Source organism: Loxodonta africana, chromosome 9 (genome assembly GCF_030014295.1).
Source record: "Loxodonta africana isolate mLoxAfr1 chromosome 9, mLoxAfr1.hap2, whole genome shotgun sequence".
Lineage (NCBI taxonomy): Eukaryota > Metazoa > Chordata > Mammalia > Proboscidea > Elephantidae > Loxodonta > Loxodonta africana.
Window position 1 is genome coordinate 83,894,507 of NC_087350.1, and position 13,553 is coordinate 83,908,059.

Genomic DNA, 13,553 nt, shown 5'->3' on the forward strand with positions numbered 1-13,553 from the left:
TAGCATCTATGATATTAAGATCTTATCCATTTACTTATTAAACTGTTAAGTAAAGTACTAGAGCCTAAGCTAATCAAATTCATACGCAGATAAAATAAAAACTTAAATACCTGAAGTTCACTATTTAAAAAATTACTCATGAAATATGGTTTTGAATTTGACCTATACAGAGCTATATAAAGACATACAAGAAATAAATCTGAAAAGTCACACCTAAAAATACACAATTGTTACAGAAGTAACTCTGAGAGGCTTTTTCAGGTAACTCCTTGTATCTTTCTTGGCTAACCTGCAAGCTCATAAGGACAAAACCTGCAAAAAAGCTTCTGTAGTATTACCATATATGCCCACCTTAAAATGATCAAACCACTCCCAAATGAATCCTCAATGAAGTCGCTGAACTCACCAGACAGTTCCATTCCTAGTTATTCAAACACGGAACATTATGCAAATATTTTCATTTATTCATTCAATAAATATTTATTGAGAACCAATCGTGTTGCCAGGTATTAATATAGAAGGTAGGAAACAAAGATATTTAGAATGCTTTCTCTATCCCTGAATGGCTTATGGTCTAGTTGAAAAGACAGACATGCAAATAAATAATTACAAATTAAGTGCCTTAAATGAGTTATTTACTAGGTGCTAAGAGCAAACTATGAAAGAAATGCCTAACTGCCTGAAATAATAGAGAAGATTTACAGAAGAGTGATGCTGTAACTGTCAGCTGCCATCAAAAGTGAGCCCCCAACTTATAGCGACCCCATGCACAATGGAAAGAAACACTGCCCGTCCTGTACCATCTCCAACTTAATTCAAGTATCCTGGTGATACCTGAGCTAAACTGAGGCCAAGGTGAAAGGGACCTTACAGAAGAGAAAGAATGAAAAAGGCTTACAAATGTGAACAAAGGCAGACAACAGGAATGAATAATACTTATTTTGAGATATCCAGGAAGTGTAATCAAAGAGACCTAGTGGCTGATTTGATATTAGGATTGAAAGAAAGGAAAAAACTAAAAGAGACTAAATTTTCTGGATTGAGGAAATGGCATGATGACAAAAGTGGTGACAAATAATACTTAAAAAGTGCTAAACATTGTGCTAAATACCTTATATGCATTATTTTATCACTCAGTCATAAAATTTACAGGTGAGAAGTATAGTTGCAAACGCATATGACCTACTAATTAAGGAAAAGATTATTTTCTAGTCCTCATCTCTGACTACCAAAAACCATTTTCCCATGTTTATAATTTTATCTTCTTGAACCTCTTCATTCCCTTGGCTTCTCAAATTCCATCGTCTCCTCATGCTCTTACTTTCTGCCTTCTCTTTCTCATACTTAGTTCCTCCCAAGATCTTCCTTTTAACTTAAAGTGCTCTCACAGTAACTTTCACTGGTTCCCTAGTCTCCCCAAATGTGACATGTTATAAAAACAAAAAAATTCTGGGCAAGAAAAGAGATATCCTAAGAAGTATGACCAAAAAGTCATTTTAAAAAACATTAATATATGTAAATAAAGTATACATTGGTTTGGAACAAAAATTTCATAGCCTCCAATGTGCAACATTAAAAATCATTTTGTTATCTCACTGATTATTTCCATATGGTATTTTAGCCATGATAAAAAACTATTATGAGTGTTGAGATTTATCCTAATTGTTCCTGCTGCTTGGTTAGTACTACTAAATAGGTTAAGTAAAAGTTTCCCTGCCCTAAAAACAACCATAGTTGGTAATGGCTTAGTTGACAACAAATGTGGAGTGTTTACTGCTGCATCTGGACTGGCGCCTGGAGTTAGTGTGAAATGAGGACACTCCCATCTCTGAGTTTTTCTGCTATGTCATCAGCTCACATCTGCTATAGGATATGTTTCCAACATGACATCAGCAAAACTAATCAAAACATGTTTTCTTCACTCGCTGAAAGTTTCAAAAGTCTGCTAACCACCAGTATAAACTTTTAAATTGTTCATTAACAGTATGTGAAGAACAAAATGAGTTCTAGTGATACTATCAAATGTGCCACAGGCTTTAATGTTAAGAATTTTTTTATTAATTAAAAATTCCAATCTAAAAAAATTAATTCAGAATTACTATAGTATAGAATATAATTATCCTAAAATAATGATGAAATATAGATGATAATAGGAAATTCCTGATGCTCTTATTGAACTCTAAAAAGTAAACTTCAGACCTTAAAGGAGAAGCATGTATACTGAGAGTCTTCTGTAGTGGTTTTTTTTTTTTTAATGCAATACTGTTTTTATGTTTCTTTCAGCTTGGGAAGTAAAGTCTTTTTCCCCAAAATAAATCCTAGAGGAACCCACGGCACCACCAGCTGGGTTAATGTTTGTTAAACATAAAAATAGAGAAGACATTTAGACTTTTGGTTAAAAATGTGTGAACACACAATTACTGCTATTTTCTTATGACCACTAAAACTACAGAAAAGGGATTTTTATTTTTTAAAAAGTCATAAGCCCAGAAGGACAAATACGAAGAGACAAAAATAACACTTTGGAAGCTGTAAACCAGAAGGATGAATGGGTTAGAAGACCAAAGAAAACTTAAACCCATCCTGGTAGCTGGGAAACCAAGGAGTAGGCTTACTTCCTCCTCAGAACCACAGAAAAATTCAGAAATAGTAGGCACCAGGCACAAGTGTGGCTGAAAATAGGAAGATTGGTCAAAAGTTTGTATATAAAGTAGCCAGATCCCCAGAGACCCTCCCTCATCCTGATCAGTGACTAGTCCTCTACACTGGCAGAAGACTAGAGAGAGTTTACTCTCTGCCATGGGTGAGCCAGAGACACTGAACTCAGGATCATTAGGCTGAGTTGAGCCTGTGGAAGCCAAACTGAACACAGGGAAAATCTAACAACTGAATGGTTAAGATCCTGCATTTCCTTTATCTACTTGGTTCTAAGAAAACTGGCAACCAGGCCTATACGTGCCAGGTAGAAGAAAGGATTTCTCTTTGAGTGAACTGACCAGTCCCCCAGCCCCTAGAAACTTAGAAGATATAACAGATGGGAAAAAGTCCAGCCAGATCACTGTACAGTAACACCCTACAGAGTTCTCAATCTGCTTAGTAACCTCACTCTAAAATATGAATGGAGTGCTCGCTTCGGCAGCACATATACTAAAATTGAAACGATACAGAGAAGATTAGCACGGCCCCTGCAAAAGGATGACAAGCAAATTCGTGAAGCGTTCCATATTTTTAGATCTTACGTATGGGCAGGAAACCAAGGCGATATAGGGCCATACAAGTTAGGTTTTTACTTAGTCAAATATTAAGGTAACCACAAAGAGGTCTAACAATTCCAAACCTCAAAATAAAAACCAAGATAAACATAACAACTCAGCAAAAATAAATTCAACTACTATGAAAAGGAGGAACACACAATCTACAAAAAACTTCTCAGCACTAAAAAGTAAGTGGAAAAACAAAATTATCAACAACACACCAAAAAAGACATCAAAATGACAGCACTAAACTCAAACTTATCTATAGTTACGCTGAATGTAAAAGGACTAAATGCACCAATACAGAGGCAGAGATTGGCACACTGGATAAAAAAACACGATCCGTCTATATTCTGCCTACAAGAGTCACACCTTAGACTTAAAAAAAAAAAAACCCACCTTAGACTTAGAGACACAAATAAACTAAAACCCTAAGGATGGAAAAAAATATACCAAGCAAACAACAAGCAAAAAAGAGCAGGAGTAGCAATATTGATTTCTGACAAAATAGACTTTAAAGTTAAATCTACCACAAAGGATAAAGAAGGACACTACATAATGATTAAAGGGACAATAGACCAGGAAGATATAACCATATTAAATATTTATGTACCCAATGACAGGGCTGCAAGATACATAAAACAAACCTTAACAGAACTGAAAACTGAGATAGACACCTCCACAATTATAGTAGGAGACTTCAACACACCACTTTCGGTGAAGGACAGGACTTCCAGTAAGAAGCTCAACAGAGACACAGAAGATCTAACTGCTATAATCAACCAACTTGGCTTCATAGAATTATACAGAACACTCCACCCAACAGCTGCAAAGTATACTTTCTTTTCTAGTACACATGGAACAGTCTCTAGAATAGATCACATATTAGGTCATAAAACAAACCTTTGCACAATCCAAAACATCGAAATATTACAAAGCATCTTCTCAGACCATAAGGCCATAAAAGTAGAAATCAGTAACAGAAAAATCGAGGAAAAGAAATCAAATACTTGGAAACTGCTCAAAAACAACTGGGTTGTAGAAGACATTAAGGGGGGAAAAAAGAAATTCATAGAATTCAACAAGCCTGAAAACACTTCCTATCAAAACCTCTTGGACACAGCGAAAGCAGTGTTCAGAAGTCAATTTAGATCGATAAATGCGCACATACATAAAGAAGAAATAGCCAAAATCAGGGAACTATCCCTACAACTTGAACAAAACAGAAAGTGAGCAACAAAAGAATCCATCAAGCACCAGAAGAAAACAAATAATAAAAATTAGAGCAGAATTAAATGAATTAGAGAACAGAAAAACAATTGAAAGAATTAACAAAGCCAAAAGCTGGTTCTCTGAAAAAATTAACAAAATTGATAATCCACTGGCCAGACTGACTAAAGAAATACAGAAAAGGAAACAAATACCCCGAATAAGAAATGAGATGGGCCATATCACAACAGATCCAACTGAAATTAAAACAATCATATCAGATTACTATGAAAAACTGTACTCTGACAAATTTGAAAACCTAGAATGGATGAATTCCTAGAAACACACTACCTACCTAAACTAACACAAACAGAAGTAGAACAACTAAACAGACCCATAACAAAAGAAGAGATTGAAAAGATAATCAAAAATCTCCCAACAAAAAAAAAGCCCTGGCCCAGACAGCTTCACTGCAGAGTTCTACCAAACTTTCAGAGAAGAGTTACCACCACTTACTACTAAAGGTATCTCAAAACATAGAAAAGGACAGAATACTACCAAAGTCATCCTATGAAACCAGCATAACCCTGATACCAAAACCAGCTAGACAGCACAAAAAAAGAAAATTACAGACCTATATCCCTCATGAACACGGACACAAAAATTCTAGCCAATAGAATTCAACAACATGTTAAAAAAATAATCCACCATGACCAAGTGGGATTCATACCAGGTATGCAAGGATGGCTCAATATTAGAAAAACAATTTATGTAATCCACCACATAAATAAAAGAATCACATGATTTTATCAACTGATGCAGAAAAGGCATTTGACAAAGTCCAACACCCATTCATGATAAAAACTCTCAGCAAAATAGGAATTGAAGGAAAATTCCTCAACATAATAAAGGGCATTTATACAAAGCCAACAGCCAACATCATCCTAAATGGAGAGAGCCTAAAAGCATTTCCCTTGAGAACAGGAACCAGATAAGAATGCCCTTAATCACCGCTCTTATTCAACATTGTGCTGGGGGTCCTAGGCAGAGCAATTAGGCTGGACAAAGAAATAAAGGGCATCCAGATAAGTAAGGAAGAAGTAAAATTATCTCTATTCGCAGATGACATGATCTTATACACAGAACACCCTAAGGAATCCTTAAGAAACTACTGAAACTAATAGAGGAGTTCAGCAGAGTTTCAGGTTACAAGATAAACATACAAAAATCAGTTGTATTCCTCTACATCAACAAAAGGAACATCGAAGAGGAAATCACCACATCAATACCATTCACAGTAGCCCCTAAGAAGATAAAATACTTAGGAATAAATCTTACCAAAGATGTAAAGGACCTATACAAAGAAAAGTACAAGACACTACTGGAAGAAACTGAAAGGGACCCAAATAAGTGGAAAAACATACCTTGCTCATGGATAGGAAGACTTAACATTGTAAAAATGTCTATTCTACCCAAAGCCATCTATATATACACAATGCACTTCTGATCCAAATTCCAACGACATTTTTTAATGAGATGGAGAAACAAATCACCAACTTCATATGGAAGGGAAAGAACCCCGGATACGTAAAGCATTACTGAAAAAGAACAACAAAGTGGGAGGCCTCACTCTACCTGATTTTAGAATATATTATACAGCCACAGCAGTCAAAACAGCCTGGTACTGGTATAATATACACACAGACCAATGGAACAGAACTGAGAACCCAGATATGAATCCATCCACATATGAACAGCTGATATTTCACTAAGGCCCAGTGTCAGTGAACTGGGGAAAAGAGAGTCTTTTTAACAAATGGTGCTGGCATAACTGGATATCCATCTGCAAAAAAATGAAACAGGGCCCATACCTCACACCATGTGGAAAAACTAACTCCAAATGGATCACTGACCTAAACATAAAATCTAAAATGATAAAGATCATGGAAGAAAAAATATGGACATTAGGAGCCCTAATAAGGGGCATAAACAGAATATAAAACATTACTAAAAATGCCAAAGAGAAACCAGATAACTAGGAACTCCTAAAAATCAAACACCTATGCTCATCTAAAGTCTTCGCCAAGAGAGCAAAAAGACCACCTACAGACTGGGAAATTTTCAGCTATGACATCTCTGACCAGCACCTGATCTCTAAAATCTACCTGATTCTGTTCAAACTCAACTGCAAAAAGACAAACAACCCAATTAAAAAATGGGCAAAGGATATGAACAGGCACTTCAATAAAGAAGACATTCAGGCAGCTAACAGATAACATGAGGAAATGCTCTCAATCATTAGCCATTAGAGAAATGCAAATTAAAACTGCAATGACATTCCATCTTGCTCCAACACGGCTGTCACTAATCCAAAAAACACAAAATAATAAATGTTGTAGAGGCTGTGGAGAGATTGGAACACTTATACACTGCTCGTGGGAATGTAAAATGGTACAACCACTTTGGAAATCGATGTGGCGCTTCCTTAAAAAGCTAGAAATAGAACTACCATACGACCCAGAAATCCCACTCCTCGGAATATATCCGAGAGAAATGAGAGCCTTTACACGAACGGATATATGCACACCCATGTTTACTGCAGCAATAAGTTTACAATAGCAAAAAGAGGGAACCAACCAAGGTGCCCATCAACGGATGAATGGATAAATTATGGTATACTCATACATATTCACACAATGGAATACTACGCATCGATAAAGAAGAGTGAGGAATCTGCGAAGCATTTCATAACATGGAGAAACCCGGGAGGCATTATTCTGAGTGAAATTAGTCAGTTGCAAAAGGACAAATATTGTATAAGACCACTATTATAAGGTCTTGAGAAATAGTTTAAACTGAGAAGAACATACTCTTTTGTGGTTACAAGAGCGGGGAGGGAGGGAGGGTGGGAGAGGGGTATTTACTAAATAGTAGACAAGAACTACTTTAGGTGAAGGGAAGAACAACACTCAACACAGTGGAGGTCAGCACAACTGGACTAAACCAAAGCAAAGCAGTTTCCTGAATAAACTGAATGCTTCGAAGGTCAGCAAGGCAGGGGCAGGAGTCTGGGGACCATGGTTTCAGAGGACATCTAAGTAAACTGGCATAATAAAATCTATTAAGAAAACATTCTGCATTCCACTTTGAAGAGCTGCATCTGGGGTCTTAAACGCTAGCAAGTGGCCATCTAAGATGCATCAATGAGTCTCAACCCACCTGGATCAAAGGAGAATGGAGAATACCAAGGACACAAGATAATAACGACCCCAAAAGACAGAAACGGCTACGTGAACCAGAGACTACATCATCCTGAGACCAGAAAAACTAGATGGTGCCTGGCCACAACCGATGACTGCCCTGACAGGAAACACAAGAGAGAACCCCTGAGGGAGCAGGAGAACAGTGGGATGCAGACCCCAAATTCTCATAAAAAGACCAGACTGAATGGTCTGACTGAGATTAGAAGGACCCCGGTGATCATGGCCCCCAGACCTTCTGTTGGCCCATGACAGGAACCATCCCCGAAGCCAACTTGTCAGACATGGAATGGACCTGGTCAATGGTTTGGAGAGGGATGCCGGTGAGGCGTGAGCTACTTGGATCAGGTGGACACTTGAGACTATGTTGCCATCTCCCACCTGGAGGGGAGATGGGAGGGTAGAGGGGCTTAGAAGCTGGCAAAATGGTCACAAAAATAGAGAGTGGAAGGAGGGAGCGGGCTGTCTCACGGGGGTGAGAATAATTGGGAATATGTAGCAAGGTGTGCATAAGCTTTTGTGTGAGAGACTGGCTTGATTTGTAAACTTTCACTTAAAGCACAATAAAATTATCTTTAAAAAATAAAAATAAATATTCAACATAAAAAAAAAAAATGAAAGGATAGGATCTCCAGACATTTGATGAAAGCCTACAGGGTTCAGGGGAAAAAAAAAAAACACCTTAGAGCCAAAAAAAAACCAAACCAAACCCACTGCTGTTGAGTCAATTCCGACTCATACTGACCCTACAGGACAGAGTAGAACTGCCCCGTAGAGTTTCCAAGGAGTGCCTGGCAGATTTGAACTGCTGATCTTTGGTTAGCAGCTGTAGCACTTAACCACTATGCCACCAGGGTTTCCTCACCTTAGAGCAGACAAGCAAAAACACAAGGGCAGTAGGAAAAACCTCAAAATCTATAATACCCTTAGAATGTTAAGACAGGGAATCCGTGAAATAAGAACAGGAGACAAAAAAAAAAGGACCATACAAATAAGAAAAAAAGAGGAAACTTTAGATACCTCCCAGAAGATAAAACAAGAACAAAGATTTTAAAACAAAATTAGAAGACAGCCCAGAAAGATAAACATTCACATAACTGGAATTCAAAAATGACTGAATGAAGAATAAAGTTGAAAGACTCACACTTCCCAATTTAAAAAACTTAACTACAAAGCTACAATAATCAAAACAGTGTGGTACTGGCATAAAGATAGATACACTAACCAATGGAAGAGAATTGAGAGTCCAAAAACAAACCTTCACATTTACCGTCAACTTTTTTCAACAAGCGTGCCAAGACCATTCATTGGGAGAAAGAACAGTCTCTTCAACAAATAGTGCTGGCAAAACTGGATATCCACAGGCAAAAGAATGAAGTTGAACCCTTACCTTAAATCATCATATGCAAAAATTAACTGAAAACGGATCAAAGACCTAAATTTAGGAGCTAAAACTATAAAACTCTTAGAAGAAAATATATGGAGAAAATCTGCGTGACCTTTAATTTGGCAATGGTTTCTGAAATATGAAACCAAAAGCACAGGCAACAAAAGAAAAATTAGATAAATTGGACTTTATTAAAAACTTATACAAGAGATAATATCAACAAAGCGAAAAGACAACCAACAGAATAGGCTCTTATAGTAAGTACTGGTAATGTTGTTTCTTGATGTGGGTAATGTATATATGGATGGCCCAGTTTGTGAAGACAGATCAAACTTATGACATGTACTTTTGACATATTCACTTTTCTATATATGCTTATAAAATTGTAAATACTTATTTTCAATAAAAAAGTTAAAATAAGATAATCTTGTGTATTTAGACATTTTGAGAAGAGATTTATACTTCTGGCAGAATTCAGGGATAAATTGTAAATAAGTAAGTACATTAGAAAGCTAAGTAAATGAGGTGGAGAGGACAATCATTAACTCTGGCAAAAACAAGACACTTCCCATGGAAAAAAAGGTGATGATGGCATACAACATAGCTCAACTGGGACTATTATTTACATAGTCACATTAATGTAAACACTGAAAATTAATCTAAACCAAAATTATAGCTAAACTACTGGAAGGGTGGGGGAGCTAATGAGTGTATCTGTGGGATGGAGTGCAATAGTAATGAGAGAACGCCATTTTCCATAGTACAAATTCACTAGTTATTAACAAAAGAACAGCAAAATAAAATAAACAGCAAATAAGAATATATAGAAATATGGGGACACATATCAGAAGAAAGGGTTTTTACCCCTGAACCCTCTGGGGAAAAGGGCTCAGAGATAGGAAAAGGATAGGGCAGTATTTTTCATTATAAATCTTATAGAATAACTAGATCTTTCAAACCATTTACATGTATTACTTTGATAACAACTTTAAAAATAGGTTTAGTGAGAATGTAAAATGGTACAGCCACTGTAGAAAACAGTTTGGCAGTTCCTCAACAGTTAAACATAGAACTAACATATGACCCAACAATCCCAATTCTAGGTATACACCCAAAATAATCAAAAGCAGGAACAAAGACAGAAACTTGTACACCAACTTTCATTGCAGCGTTGTTCATAATAGCCAAAAGGTAGAAACAACCAAAAAGTCCATCAATGAATGAATGGATTAACAAAAGGTGGCATATACACACAAATGGAATATCACTCAGCTATAAAGAGAAAGGAAACCCTGGTGGCGTAGTGGTTAAGTGCTACGGCTGCTAACCAAAGGGTCGGCAGTTCGAATCCATCAGGTGCTCCTTGGAAAGTCTATGGGGCAGTTCTACTCTGTCCTATGGGGCCGCTATGAGTAGGAATCGACTCGATGGCACTGGGTTTGGTTTTTTTGGTTGATATAAAGAGAAATGATGTCCTGATACATGCTACTACATGGATGAACCTCAAAAACATTATGCTGAGTGAAATAAGTCAGTCACAAAAGGCCACATATCATATGATTCCATTTAAATGAAACAGGCCAAGTGCATTGAGACCAAAGTTTATTAGTGGTTATGGCGGGGGGGGGGGTGGCGGGGAGTTTGGTTAGCTTAGGGAGCCCTGAGTTTCCGTTAATGGTGGTGAAATAATTCGGAAATGGATAGTGATAATGGTTGTACATGATGACTGTAACGAGTATCACTGAATTATACATGCAAAAAATGGTGAATTGGCCAATGTTTTGTTATATACCGTTATTACACTAAAACAATTTTTAAAAAGATTTATTTTTTAAAAGGCCAAACTTGCCCTGACAGGGAACACAACAGATAGCCCAAGACAGAGCAGGAGAAAAGTGGGATGCAGAACTCAAATTCTATAAAAAGACCAGGCCTAATGGTCTAACTGAGACTGGAGAGACCCCAGAAGACATGGCCCCCAGACTCTCTGTTAGCCCAGAATTGAAACCATTCCTGAAGCCAACTCTTCAGACAAAGATTAGACTGGACTATAAGACATAAAATGATACTCGTGAAGAGAGTACTTCTTAGTTCAAGTAGATAAATACGTAAGACTAAATGGTGAGCTCCTGTCCAGAGGCGAGATGGGAAAGCAAAAAGGAAAAGGAGCTGGTTGAATGTTGGACACGGGAAATTTGGGGGGGAAAGGACAAGTGTGCTATCACATAGGGAGAGCAATGTGTGCATAAATTTTAGTAGGAGAGACTAACTTGAACTGTAAACTTTCGCTTAAAGCACAATAAAACATACACTCACACACACGCGCAAACGCACACAAAATAAAGTATTATTTAAAGAATTAGATAAAAAAATAAGACCAGACTTAATCGTCTAACAGAGACTGGAGGAATCCCCAAGACTACGCTCCCCAGATACCCTGCTAACTCAGAATCGAAGCCACTCCCAAAATTCACCTTTCAGCCAAAGATTAGACAGGCCTATAAAACAAACAAGAACACATGTGACAAACATGCTTCTTACACCAATCAAGTATACGAGACCAAATGGGCAACACTGCCCAAAAGCAAAGAACAGAAGGCAGGAAGGGACAAGAAAGCTGGACATATGGACACGAGGATCCAGGGGCTAAAAGGGGGAGAGCACTGACACATTGTGGGGATTGCAGCCAAAGTCACAAAACAATTTCTGTATAAATTTTTGAATCGGAAACTAATTTGCTCTGTAAACTTTCACCTAAAGCACGCACACACACACACGCACACACACACACACAACAGATAAGTGACTGATGTCTTAGTTATCTATTGCTGCTATAACAGAAATACCACAAGGAGATGGTTTTAACAAACAGATTATCCTCTCTCAGTATAGGAGGCTAAACCCTTTGCCATCGAGTTGATTCTGACTTACAGAGACCCTATAAGACAGGGTAGAACTGCCCTATAGGGCTTCCAAGGAGCAACTGGTGAATTCGAATTGCCTACCTTTTGGTTAGCAGCTGAGCTCTTAAGCACTGCGCCAGGGCACCAGCTCCGGGGGAATGCTTTCTCTCTCTGTATGTTCTGGGAAAAGGTCTTTGTCATCAATCTTCCCCTACTCTAGGAGCTTCTCAGCTTAGGGACCCCAGGTCCAAAGGATGTGTTCCACTCCCAGAGCTTTCTTGGTGACATGAGGTCTGTCTCCTCTCTGTTCCCTTCTCTCTTTTATATCTCAAAAGAGATTGGCTCAAAATACAACTTAATCCTGCAGATTGAGTCCTGCCGGATTAACATAACTGCCTCTAATCCTGCCTGATTAACATCATAGAGGTTAGAATTTACAACACATAGGATAATCACATCAGATCACAGGATGGCAGATGATCACCCAATACTGGGACTCAACGCCTAGCCAAGTTGACACGCATTTTTGGGGGACACAATTCAATCCATAACAATGAGACAAAGAAAAAATTTAAAAAATAATATGTTGTGAAGTTTAAAATGTAAGTATAATAAAATACAATTAACAAAGATTGGGAGTGGAAAATTTCAAGTATACTATTGTAAGTTTCTTACATTATACCTGAAATTGTATAATATTTTGGAAGTAGACTGTGATGAGTTAAAAATATTATAAACTCTAAAGCAACCACTTGAAAAAATACTAAGATAAACAGTTTAATAAACCAAGAATGCAGATAACATGAAATTATTTATTTTTTTAAAGTTTATTTGTTAATAAGAACAGAATTACATGGCTTCCTGGCCTCTCAGAATTCCTACTATATGACCATGTTGTTACAGCCAACCTAAGAATAATGAGAACCTTGGCGGCCAGGATGAGATATTCTGGGTTCTTGGTCTTCTGAACACATGGGCTGAAAGCTAAAAGCTTATGTGTTTTCAGCCACAAGAAGAGCATTCAGTGCTAAGGGATTATTTCTCTCAGCTTTCTGCCCTTATTAAAAAGGCATCTTTAGCATTATATATTTACATATATGAACGGTGACAGATAAAATTACTAATCAGTTTTGTCCCTATATTAGGAGAATGTACCAACAAAAGTTAAACGTAATTCTGCTTAATTATCAATTCCAAAAGGTACAGATGACAAGATAAAAATAAGTATCAATTATATTCTTTCTAAATTTATTTTTCACGGAAAATTTTCTCTGGTCATGATACCAAAGGTTAAAAAACCTAACAGAAATGACTGAGGAATTTTATTACACAGGATAAAAATTACATAATTCTATATAACTAAATATACCATAAGATAAACATGGTTAAAAGGCAAAATCATAATCTATAGTAAAATAATTTTAAAAAAGAGAAATATATTCTACTACTTAGCAGCCTATTCATGGAATCTCTAGGGCTTTCAGAAGCTTTGATAGAAAACCAATCCTACAGGCAAAGTAAATCAGCAACTTTTAAGAAA

The 13,553-nt window shown here is 37.1% G+C and overlaps 1 protein-coding gene and 1 non-coding gene across 2 annotated transcripts in view; one reads left to right on the forward strand and one right to left on the reverse strand.

The window, feature by feature from the left end:
• Positions 1-13,553, reverse strand: part of UBE2R2 (ubiquitin conjugating enzyme E2 R2) — a 141,430-nt gene that overhangs the window by 61,004 nt on the left and 66,873 nt on the right. The gene's annotated exons all lie outside the window — the stretch shown is intronic.
• On the forward strand, positions 3,124-3,230 carry LOC111749892 (U6 spliceosomal RNA). Its single transcript, XR_002785065.1, has one exon. It is a non-coding gene; the product is annotated as a U6 spliceosomal RNA (small nuclear RNA).